At 38.1% G+C, this 13,206-nt stretch overlaps 1 non-coding gene across 1 annotated transcript; it reads right to left on the reverse strand.

The window, feature by feature from the left end:
* Window positions 1–768: 768 nt before the first annotated feature.
* LOC112997943 (small nucleolar RNA R71) lies at window positions 769–875 on the reverse strand. The gene has a single exon (XR_003262992.1). It is a non-coding gene; the product is annotated as a small nucleolar RNA R71 (small nucleolar RNA).
* Window positions 876–13,206: the final 12,331 nt, after the last annotated feature.

Below are 13,206 nucleotides of genomic sequence, written 5' to 3' on the forward strand. Positions count from 1 at the left end.
TGAGGTCTATAGCTAGCAAAATTTCAAAAGAACCAGGTATCAGAATAACTTTTGTGCTATCTTTTCATGATTTTAGGGTGTTGCTCACAAAATTTCAAGTTATTTCGATATCATTTGATGGTAGTTGTAGTTCAAACCTACACTGTTACTTAAATAAGAAGACAACTAGTTGTGCATGCTGAATGTAGTGCATGACTAGAGGCAACCCATCTGACTTACAACCCTTTGATCCTGAGATAGATAGGACATTTCATAGATTAGTTAGACATCATTTTATACCTTTTGAGCATCTTGAGCATTCTGTTACTGGTGAGTCTGTGCATTCTATTATTGGTGATTTTGAACATCCTGATTTTGAGTAGTATAATTTTGAAAAACATTCTGAGAACATGGCCCAACCTCCACCCCGTGAGAGGACTCTAAGGGAAATGGCTGCACCTGATTTCACCTACGAAAGCTTGTGCATCCAATACCCTGATGAGGATGTCCCATATGTTCTTAAAACTGGACTGATCCATTTGCTTCCAAAGTTTCATGGCCTTGCAGGTGAAGACCCGCACAAACATATGAAAGAATTCAATATTGTCTACTCCACCATGAAACCCTCAGATGTTCAGGAGGATCACATATTTCTGAAGGCTTTTCCTCATTCTTTAGAGGGAGTGGCAAATGACTGGCTATATTACCTTGCTCCAAGGTCCATCACGAGCTGGGATGACCTCAAAAGAGTATTCTTAGAAAAAAAATTTCCCTGCTTCCAAGACCACGACCATCAGAAAGGATATTTCAGGCATTAGGCAACTTAGTGAAGAGAGCCTATATGAATATTAGGAGAGATTTAAAAAACTATGTGCTAGTTGCCCTCACCACCAGATTTCTGAGCAGCTTCTTCTCCAATATTTTTATGAAGGACTCAGTAACATGGAGAGAAGTATGATTGATGCTGCCAGTGGTGGAGCCCTTGGAGACATGATCCCTGTTGAAGCCAGAAATTTATTTGAGAAGATGGCTTCCAACTCCCAACAGTTTAGTGCCAGAAATGATGCTATTGTCATTAGAGGAGTGCATGAAGTAGCCACGAATTCATCTTCATCAGCTGAAACTAAGAAGCTTGAGGGTAAACTAGATGCCTTGGTTAACCTGGTAACCCAGCTGGCCTTGAATCAGAAGTCTGTACCTGTCACAAGACTTTGTGGTTTATGCTCCTCTGCCGATCACCACATAGACCTTTGCCCTTCTGTGTAGCAATCTGAAGCAATTGAACAACCTGATGCTTATGCTGCAAACATCTACAATAGACCTCCTCAATCTCAGCAGCAAAATTAGCCACAACAGAACAATTATGACCTCTCCAGTAACAGGTACAATCCCGGGTGGAGGAATCATCCCAACCTTAGATGGTCGAGTCCTTCACAACAACAACAACAACAACAACCTTATTTTCAGAATGCTGCTAGCCCAAGCAGACCATACGTTCCTTCACCAATCCAGCAGCAACAACAACAACAACAACAAAAGCAACAACAGCCCTAGAAACAGCAAACAGTTGAGGCCCCTCACAACCTTCCCTTGAAGAACTTGTGAGGCAAATGACTATGCAAAACATGCAGTTTCAACAAGAGACCAGAGCCTCCATTCAGAGCTTAACTAATCAGATGGGACAATTGACTACACAGTTAAATCAACAACAGTCCCAGAATTTTGAATGATTACCTTCTCAATCTGTCCAAAATCCCAAAATTATGAGTGTAATTGCATTGAGGTCGGGAAAGCAGTGTCAAGAACCTCAACCAACAACATCTTCCTCATCCGCAAATGAACCTGCCCAACCTCAGTCTACTCCAGAAAAAGATGATGACAAAAATTTAAAGAGTAAGTTACCTAACAATTTCTATGCAGGTGAATCTTCCACTGGTAATTCTGATTTACAGAAGCAGCATATCCCTCTTCCATTCCCTCCAAGAGAAATTTCCAACAAAAAATGGAAGAGGCAGAGAAGGAGATCTTGGAAACATTTAGAAAAGTAGAGGTAAACATACCTCTGCTGGATGCAATAAAGCAAATCCCAAGATATGCTAAATTCTTGAAGGAGTTGTGCACTAATAAGCGGAAGCTTAAAGGAAGTGAAAGAATTAGTATGGGTAGAAATATCTCCGCATTGATTGGTAAATATGTTCTCCAAATCCCTGAAAAATGTAAAGATCTAAGTACATTCTCCATACCTTGTATTATAGGGAACAGTAAGTTTGACAATGCCATGCTAGATTTAGGAGCTTCTGTTAGTGTTATGCCTCTGTCTATTTTTAATTCTCTATCTCTTGGTCCTTTGCAGTCAACTGGTGTGGTGATTCATTTAGCTAATAGAAGTGTTGCCTATCCTGCTGGTTTCATAGAGGATGTTTTAGTTAGAGTTGGTGAACTGATTTTCCCTATTGATTTTTATATTTTGAATATAGAGGAAGGATTTTCTCAAGGATCAGTTCCCATCATTCTAGGCAGACCTTTTATGAAAACTGCTAGAACTATGATAGATGTTTATGCAGGCACACTATCCATGGAGTTCGGTGATATAACTGTTCATTTTAATATTCTTGATGCTATGAAACACCCATCTGAAGATCTTTCTGTATTTTGTGTTGAAATAATTGACCATATTGTTGATGAATACATGACTGATCTTCATTCTAACCTGCATGCTTGTCACTCTTCATGCATTGAATCTGAATTTGTACTTGATCATATGTCTGAATTTGATGCTGAGAGTGAATCTGAAATTGATAATGATTACATGTCTGGTGATGATTTACCTCTTGAGATTGATTTTCTAGAGTCAGATAGAACTAACCATGTTTCAGGAAGTACACATACCTCTGACTTTCTTTATGAGGTACAGGCTGAGAAACCATCTCTTTCTACCATTATCCAGCCGCCCACACCAGAATTGAAGCCTCTGCCATCAAATTTAAAATATGCTTACTTGGATGATAGCAAAAGTTTTCCAGTAATTATATCTGCCTCCCTTGCTGATGAACAAGAGGAGAAGCTGTTATCAGTTCTCAAGAAGCATAAGAAGGCTATAGGTTGGACCCTAGCAGACATTCCTGGTATTAGCTCATCCACATGTATGCATCGGATAAATTTAGAGGATGGGGCTAAACCAGTAAGACAACCACAGAGAAGACTCAACCCGGTGATTCTTGATGTAGTAAAGAAGGAGGTAACCAAGCTTTTGCAAGTTGGAATCATTTATCCTATCTCTGACAGCCAATGGGTGAGTCCCGTCCAGGTAGTCCCGAAGAAAACCAGCCTCATCGTCATAAAAAATGAGAAGGAGGAGTTGATTCCTACTCGGGTGCAGGATAGTTGGAGAGTCTGCATCGACTATAGGAGGCTGAACCAGGTTACCAAAAAGGACCATTTTCCCCTGCCATTCATTGACCAGATGCTTGAACGCCTGGCAGGTAAATCTCACTATTGTTTCCTTGATAGTTTTTTTGGTTATATGCAAATCACTATTGCTCCTGAGGATCAAGAAAAGACTACATTCACCTGCCCCTTCGGCACTTTTGCCTATAGGAGGATGCCTTTCGGCCTGTGCAATGCCATTGGTACCTTCCAGCGGTGTATGATCAGTATTTTCAGTGATTTTTTAGAAAATTGCATAGAGGTGTTTATGGATGATTTCACTATATTTGGATCCTCTTTTGATGTTTGTCTGGATAGTCTGGAAAAGGTTTTGAATAGATGCATTGAAACTAACCTTGTTCTAAATTTTGAAAAATGTCATTTTATGGTTGAGCAAGGTATAGTTTTAGGCCACATTATTTCCAATAAGGGCATTGAAGTAGATCCTGCAAAAATTTCTGTTATTTCATAATTGCCTTACCCCTATTGCGTGCAAGAGGTGCGATCTTTTCTTGGTCATGCAGGATTCTACAGGCGCTTTATAAGAGATTTTAGCAATGTAGCCCTTCCACTATCCAACTTGTTGCAAAAGGAGGTGAAGTTTAACTATAATGATAAATGCAAAGAGGCTTTTGATTGCCGCAAAAGAGCACTGACTACCACCCCCATCATCCAGGCACCCGATTGGACAACCCCTTTTGAGCTTATGTGTGATGCATCAAATTATGCATTGGGGGCTGTCCTTGCTCAGAAAATTGATAAATTTCCTAGGGTGATATATTATGCTTCGAGGACTTTAGATGTTGCCCAAGCGAATTATACTACTACTGAGAAAGAGCTACTAGCCATAGTTTTTGCTCTTGAAAAATTTCGTTCTTATTTGCTTGGTACTTGCACTATTGTTTATACTGACCTTGCAACTCTAAAGTACTTGTTGAAGAAGGCTGATTCAAAGCCTAGATTGGTCCGATGGATGCTCTGGCTTCAAGAGTTTGACTTGGAGATCCGTGATAGGAGTGGAGCACAAAATTTAGTTGTTGATCATTTGAGTCAGATCGAACGTGTGTCTGATGAGGATTCACCCATTCGGGATGATTTCCCGGATGATCATTTGTATATATTGTATAGTATTTCCGATTCTCTTTCTACTCCCTGGTTTGCTAACATTGTCAATTATTTAGTTGCTTCTGTTTTTCCTCCCTTGGCATCTAAGGCTCAAAAAGATAAAATTAAAAGTGATGCTAAGCATTTTATTTGGGATGACCCCTACTTGTGGAAATTGTGCAGTGATCAGGTCCTTAGACGATGCATTCCAGATCATGAGACTTACTCAGTCCTGCAGTTCTGTCATTCTTCCGCACCAGGAGGTCATTTGGGTGTTCAAAGGACAGCTCGCAAAGTGCTTGACTATGGCTTTTATTGGCCCACCATCTTTAAAGATGCGTGGAAGATTTGTAGCACTTGTGAGCAGTGTCAGAGAGAAGGAAGTGCACTTACATGGCGACAATAAATGCCTCAGCAACCTATGCTATTCTATGAGGTGTTTGATGTCTGGGGCATAGATTTCATGGGCCCTTTTCCTGTCTCTTTTGGTTATGTTTACATTCTCCTTGCAGTTGATTATGTTTCAAAATGGGTGGAAGCCAAGCCCACTAGAACTAATGATGCTAAGGTTGTTGCAGATTTTGTCAGATCTAATCTATTTTGTAGGTTTGGAGTACCTAAATCAATCGTTAGTGATCAAGGAACCTATTTTTGCAACAAATCAATGCATGCCTTGCCTAAAAAATACGGGGTTGTACACAGGGTATACACACCATACCACCCCCAAACCAATGGACAGACAGAAATTTCTAACAGGGAGATCAAGAGAATTTTAGAGAAGATTGTGCAGCCAAGCAGGAAAGATTGGAGTATCAGGCTTGATGATGCTCTTTGGGCACATCGGACTACCTACAAAGCACCCATAGGAATGTCTCCTTATCGGGTTGTCTTTGGAAAGGCATGTCATCTTCCAGTGGAGATTGAGTATAAAGCATACTGGGCAGTGAAGACCTGCAACTTCTCTATGGATCAAGCTGGTGAGGAAAGAAAGTTGCAACTGAGTGAGTTAGATGAAATCCTCCTAGAAGTGTATGAGAATGCCAAGTTCTACAAAGAAAAGACCAAGAAGTTCCATGATAGCATGATAATTAAGAAGGACTTCATGGTTGGGCAAAAAGTGTTATTGTATAATTCTAGGCTTGGACTCATGAGTGGTAAGTTGAGGTCTAAGTGGATTTTGGTCCTTTTGTTGTTACTAATGTTTTTCCTTATGGTACAGTTGAGATCAAAAGCGACTCCACAAACAAGAGCTTCAAGGTCAATGGACACCGACTTAAGCCGTTCCTCACAAACCCTTCGTTAGTGGACGTAGTGGTGGAAGAGACTTCCTTACTCCACCCTACTCTTCCTCCACCATGACTTAGGGAGTTTTTCTTTTCCTATCTCCTTCTTTACTTTTATTACATTTGTCCGATTCTATTTGATGGTTTAATTACTTTTAATCTTTTACTTGTGCTACATTGAGGACAATGTGTTGTTTAAGTATGGGGGGAGTGTTCTTTGGTTTTGCTAGTTTTGTTAGTTTTGTTAATTTTGTTAGTTGTGTTAAATTTGTTAATTTTGTTAGTTTTGTTGGGTTTCTAGTTTAATATTTTAGGTCAATTCTGTTTGCATGTACAACTTTGCATATTTTTCTTTGAATTATAGGATATGTTCAAGTAATGGGTAATTGTTTTGAAAATAAAAGTCGCTTGACATTTTGTGATTTGAAGTCCTTGTTTTTCCTCTACATGTCATGATAGTTTTGAAAGCTCAATTTGGAAGTGATAAGTTTACCTTTGTGAGAATTTGAGCCATCGTCATAATCATTTGGTGTGTTTTGGCCCATTGATTGCTTGCACAATAGCCTTGGCTTGATTCTTGTTGATGCTTCCTAATTCACATGCATATTTGGAAATGATTTAGGCAATTTTGTTCTTATAAGCCTCTAGCCAAATGGACTTATCTTGAATTAATCCCTTTGATAGCCCTTTGAGCCTATGTTTCCGTTTCTTTGTTTTGAAGCTCATTACAAGCCTTAAGTGAAAAACCATGATCTCACCTTAACCTTAAGGAATTTTAGAGCTTCGGAATTGTTTTGGGAATAAGTGTGGGGGGTTTTGTTGGATAACATATTTCGTTGGCTATGCTTCATGATGTATTTTGGGCCATACTTGATGTACATTGTATACTGGTTAAATGTTGGACATGCTGAATGATATGCTATTTCTCAAATGCTACAATGCAACAAAAAAAAAAAAATAGTTGAATCAATTCGAAAAAAGAAAAAGAAAAGCAATAAAGTTGAGTGAATAAGATCATAAATGGAAAAGGAATGATGAGACTCTTGGCTCTACTCTTTGCGTTTAAATTTTTTCTTTAGGTTTTCTTATTTTTTCTTAATATGTACTTATTCCCCATTGCTCCTCTATTCCTTTGGGATTTAGCTACTTATTCCATATTTTTCCCTACCTTGTCCTTGGCCCCATTACAACCTTAAAAGACCTTTTGATCCTCATGTGCTTGTGTTTATAGGTTGATTGTCAATTTTAGAATCTTGCCAAGTTTATGTGGTGTTGGTTTTCATGGGTGCTTTGAGGCTAAATAGTAGCCTAGACACTTGAGAGATAAAGTGTATATCTTGTGAGACTTTCACTTTTCATTCTTGAGCTGATTAACTATTTTGCCATGATTGGGTTGCTTGGATGATTTTCACGAATGTCTTGACTCTTTGGATCTCTTCATGTTAGATGTTACCCATTTTTTTTCATTCCTTGATATTCATTGAGAAATATGTAATTGTTGTTGTGTATGTTTGTTTCTCTTTAATGTCTCTGAATTTGTCCCTTGCTTTGTTTTTTTTTTTTTTGCCCAGGAGTGCAAAAGGCTAAGTGTGAGGGGATTTGATGTGTCATCATTTTAATTACTGATTAGCCTTAATTGTCAAATTAATTATGCAGTTTTATCATTTGAGCCTACTGGATTAATTTTGTTTTTAATTTAATTTCAGGAGAATTATAAGCAATTGGGCTTGAATCCAGAATTGGGCTTGGGCTTGAATCTAGAATTGGGCTTGGACTTGAAGAGAGCAGACTATTTTATTCTACCAAATTTTATCTTATCTTGATATTATTTAGATTTGATCTCATCTAGATATTATTTCATCTAGATCTTATCTTATCTTATCTTATCTAGATTTTATTTTATTTATGGACTTGGATTTAAAACAGATTTGTAAAGCTTTGGGGCTGAAAAATATATAACAGCACCGGGGTTCTAGTTTAGGCTCTCTTCTTCTCTCTCTCCTCTCCTCTCTCGCTTTTTCGTTTTAGTTTTAGAGTGCTACTCTCAATTCGTTTTAGTTTCTTTTTCATTTTGGAGAATAATTCTAGTTTTCGTTTCTACCACAATTTTGTTTTCTATTGATTAATGGAAGGCTAAGTCTCCAGCGTTGTTTTCTCTGGAGGATCAAGCACAACTCTCTTTGAGGTTCTATTATTACTATTAAATTCTGATCAGTTTCTCCTCTTCACTAATTATTCTGTATTTGTTGCTATTAGTCCATGCATGCTTAGTGCTTGATTAATTGTCTCTGCGCTTAATTTACGTTCATGCTTAATGGTCGTTCATGATTAATTGGTGTATGTGTTGCTTAATCACATAATGAATGCCTTATGTTAAATTTCACTTAGTAATTTAATTTAGGGTTGGATTAAGTGGTTGAACTGATAAAGGATAAATTCTCGTAACCTAGGATAAGAGACTTGCTTGTGAATCAAGGGGAAGCAACGTGTTTTAATTTTGATATTTTCTAATTCAAATTTATTCGCTGTTTAATTTACAAAAACAAACAACCCCCCCAATTCATTATTGTTTTATTACTATCTGTTATGAACGTTTGGTTGACCATTGCTCGTTGGGAGACGACCTAGGATCACTTCCTAGATACTGCATTTTTAATGTTTATTTGATTCGGGTACGGCCTCGATCACTCTTCGATGTCCATGATTACGAAATCTGCAGGAAAAGTAAATTGACACACTTTGACCAAAATGTCTTCCACCACGCCATATGGCCTTATAATTGATCGATCTGCCAACTGCAATGTCATTCTTGTTGGCATGATTTCCAGCTCTCCAATCCTTCTACACATGGATAGAGGCATCAAGTTAATGTTGGCCCTTAAGTCAATAAGGGCTTTTCCAATTGACACAACACCAATTGAGCAAGGGATTGTGACACTCCCTGGATCCTTGTATTTTGGTGGAAAGATTCTCTGGATAACAGCACTGCAATTTCCCTCCATCACAATATTATCACTGTGGATATATTTTCCCTTCTTGGTCAGTAGATCTTTAAGAAATTTGTAGTAGAGCGACATTTGTTGCAAGGCTTCTCCAAATGGGATAGTTATCTCCAATTTCTTGAAGATATCAAGGAAACGAGGAAAGTGTTGTTCCTTGTCTTTCTTGGATGGCACCAAAGGGTATGGTGCTTCATTCCTTATGCATGGAACAATCTCCTTCTTCTTTTCTTTGGCCAACTTAGTTTTTTTTCTCTTCCTCATTTTCTCTATTTTTTTTTCATTTTTTTCTTCTTCCTCCTCATCCTTTATTTTTTTTCTCCTTCATCTGATCTTCTTCTTTTTCTTTTTCTCCATCAGCTACTAACTCCTTATCATCACTAATCCTCCTCTCATCTTCCACCATGGTCTCCCTCTTGCTTTTGGTCATGACAACCTTACATTCTTCTTTGGGATTTTTTCTGTATTAGCTCCAAAACCTCCAGAAGAATTCTCAGCTATTTGCTTGGCTAGCTGTCCCACTTGGATCTCCAGGTTCTTGATAGCTGACTCAGTGCTCTTGTGGTTGGACATTGAAACTTGCATGAACTGAGCCAAGGTCTCTTCCTGCTTGGTGGTCCTTTCATACATGTTAGGCCCCTGATTCTGAGGTTTAGTGGATTGTCCTCCTTGGTCTTTATTGAACTGATTCCTTGGATGAGATCTCCATCCTTGCCCCTAATTTGAATTGAAATTTCTCCCTTGTTGGTAACCTGAAAAACCGCCTGCATGGAATCCTTGTCTGTTCTGGTTCCCCATATAATTCACTTCTTTTGCAACATCATCCAGGGGTATGCAACAACCAGATTCATGCGGTCCTCCACATATACTGCAACCTCCAACCTGCATAACTGCTGAATGGAAAGGTTGAGCCACTTGTAACTGAGTTGGCAACTTACTAAGTGTCTCTGTAAGTGATTCAAGCTGCTTTGCTAGCAGCTTATTTTGTGCCAAAATTGCATCTTGTGAAGAAAGCTCTAACAGGCTTCTCTTTGTAAGAACATGAGTTCTATCACGCAAAATAGCATGATCACTAGCACCCATATTCTCAATAAGTTCCATTGCTTCTTCAAGAGTCTTCAATTTATCTTTCCTTCAGTAGAAGCATCCAATAATTGCTTGGACTGCGGGCTCAAACCATCAATGAAAATATTTAACTAAATAGGCTCGGAGAATCCATGAGTTGGTGTCTTCCACAGCAAGCTACGAAATCTTTCAAGTGCTTCACTCAAGGATTCATCTGGAAACTGATGGAATGAGAAATAGCTGCCTTGCCTTCAGCTGTCTTTGATTCTGGGAAGTACTTCTTTAGAAATTTCTCTACTACCTCTTCCCATGTCTTCAAGTTGTTCCCTTTGAAAGAATGCAGCCACCTATTTGCTTCTCCGGCCAAAAAGAATGAAAACAAGCTTAGTCTCACTGCATCTTCCGACACCCCTGCAATTTTCACTGTATTGCAGATTTCTATGTATGTAGCAAGGTGTGTGTAAGGGTCTTCATTCGACAAACCATGAAACAAATTTCCTTGACACAGCTGGATCAAGGAATGAGGATATGTGATGTTGTGAGCTTGGACTTCCGGTCGTGCAATGCTTGTAAAAAATTGCGGCACGGTAGAGCTAGAGTAGTCCTCAAGAGTCACCCTTTGTGGTTGATCTTCCGCCATGATATGTGCTTCAAACACACCAACTTCGGATTCCCTCAAGTCTTCTGGAAATCCAGAAGATGATTCAGACAAATGAGCTCCCTCCGAACTTGGTTGTGCTGTCCTCTCTTGCAAAGCTTTTCTCTTCCTTTCTACGTTGTTTCTCTTGCAAGTAGCTTCAATCTCCAAATCTAATGGAGCTAAATTCCCTGCTGAAGAATTACCTCGCATACAAGAAGCACTAAATAGAGCAGCAGTGATCGAGGCCGTACCCGAATCAAATAAACATGAAAATGCAGTAACTAGGAAGTGATCCTAGGTCGTTTCCCAACGAGCAGTGACAAACCAAATGTTCATAATATACTTGCAGTAACAGTAATGATTGGGGGGGGGGGTTTGTTTGTTTTGTGATTAAAGAGCAGAATAAGTAAACTGGAATACGAAACTACTAATATTAAAAACGGGTTGTTTCCTCTGATCCAGAAGCCATTCTCTTATCCTGGGTTATAGAGAATTTGTCCCTAACAGTCAACCACTTAATCCAACCCTATTTCAATTTACTAAGCGAAAATCAACTTAGGGTTTTCAATACATGATTAGGCACCACATACACCAGTTAGCCCTTCGTCCATTAAGCATGAACGCAAATTAGGCTCAGAGGCAATTAATCAAACACGAAGCGTGCACTGATTCATATTCACGAATTTGGGATAACTGGTGAAGGGAAAACTGCCAGGAAACCACATTACAAGCGAAACCTCAAAGAGAGTTGGGCTTCGTCCTCAAAAGGAAACAACACCAGAAAATCTAGCCTTCCATGGATTCAAACAGAAAACGCAAATGAAACATGAAGCAGAAACGTAAATGAACAAAAACGTAAATGAACAGAAATGTAGACGAAACAGAAACGTAAATGAGAGTAGAAGAAGAAGCAAGAACGAAATTGTAATTAGAAGTAGAAAACGTAAAATTGCATTACGTGAACAGTAGCATCAAAGCAGAAAACGTAAACCCTAAAACAAAAGCTCTGAATAATGAATAGCATAACAGAATGCGTTGCACGAATCCCAAGGCTACTATTTAAAAAGAGTCACTCCAAGTCACTGGGCCCTATTACAATACTCTGGCCCAAAACGAAATAAACACTGAACAACATAAAATAAAATTGCGAAATTTCCTAATTAACTAAGGTAAGCGCTGCTTAATTTGCCCTCTTCAAGTCCATAACCAAAATCCGGATTAAGCCCAATGTTTCATTAATTCCTGAAATTAGATTTAAAACATCAAATTAGCTAAATGAGCCCAAATAATAAAACTGCCTGATTAATTGACAATTAAGACCAATCAGTAATTAAAATGGTACAAAAAGGGTTTAGAAAATAGAAGAAAATGATGGCACATCAAAACCCCCCATACTTAGCCTTTTGCACTCCTGGGCAAAATGAAACAAAGAACAAAATCCAAGGATATCAGAGAGAGACAAACGAAAACATTCACATATTTCTCAATGAACATCAAGGAATGAAAGTAATGGGTAACATCTAACATAAGGAGATCTGAAAAGTCAAGACATTCATGAAAATCATCCAAGCAACCCAATCATGGCAAAATAGTTAATCAGCTCAAGAATGAAAAGTGATAAAGCCTCACAAGATATACACTCTATCTCTCAAGTGTCTAGGCTACTATTTACCCTCAAAGCACCCATGAAAACAAACACCACATAAACTTGGCAAGATTCTAAAATTGACAATCAACCCATAAACACAAGCACATGAGGATCAAAAGGTCTTTTAAGATTGTAATGGGGCCAAGGACAAGGTATGGAAAAATATGGAATAAGTGGCTAAATCCCAAAGGAATAGAGGAACAATGGGGAATAAGTGCATAATAAGAAAATAAAAAGAAGTAAAGATAAAATTTAAACATAAAGAGTAGAACCAAGAGTCTCATCATTCTTTTGCCATTTAAGATCTTATTCACTCAACTTTATTGCTTTTTTTTTTTCATTTTCGATTTTTTTTTACTCTATATCCTTTGAGAAACAGCATTTCATTCAGCATGTCCAACATTTAACCAATATAAAATGTACATCAAGTATTGCCCAAAATACATCATGAAGTATAGCCAACAAAACAAGTTATCCAATGAAACAAAAACCCCCCCACACTTATTCCCAAAACAATTCCAAAGCTCCAAAATTCCTTAAGGATATGGTGATATCATGGTCTTTCACTTAAGGCTTGTAGTGAGCTTCAAAACAAGGAAAGGGAAACAAGGCTCAAAAGGGCTATCAAAGGAATTAATTCAAGGTAAGTCCATTTGGCTAGAAGCTTATAAGAACAAAATTGCCTCAATCATTTCCAAATATGCATGTGAATTAGGACGCATCAACAAGAATCAAGCCAAGGCTATTGTGCAAGCAGTAAATGGGGCAAAACACACCAAATGATTATGATGATGGATGGCTCAAATTGTCACAAAGGTAAACTCATCACTTTCAAATTGAGCTTTCAAAACTATCATGACATGTAGAGAAGAATCAAGGATTTCAAGTCACAAAATGTCAAGAACTTTTATTTTCAAAACAATTACCCATTTCTTGAACATATCCTATAATTCAAAGAAAAACATGTAAAGTCGTACATGCACACAAAATTGACCCAAAATATTAAACTAAAAATCTGACGAAACTAACAACATTAACAAATTAACACAACTAACAAATTAA

Source organism: Glycine max, chromosome 9 (assembly GCF_000004515.6).
Source record: "Glycine max cultivar Williams 82 chromosome 9, Glycine_max_v4.0, whole genome shotgun sequence".
NCBI classification, from domain to species: Eukaryota; Viridiplantae; Streptophyta; class Magnoliopsida; order Fabales; family Fabaceae; genus Glycine; species Glycine max.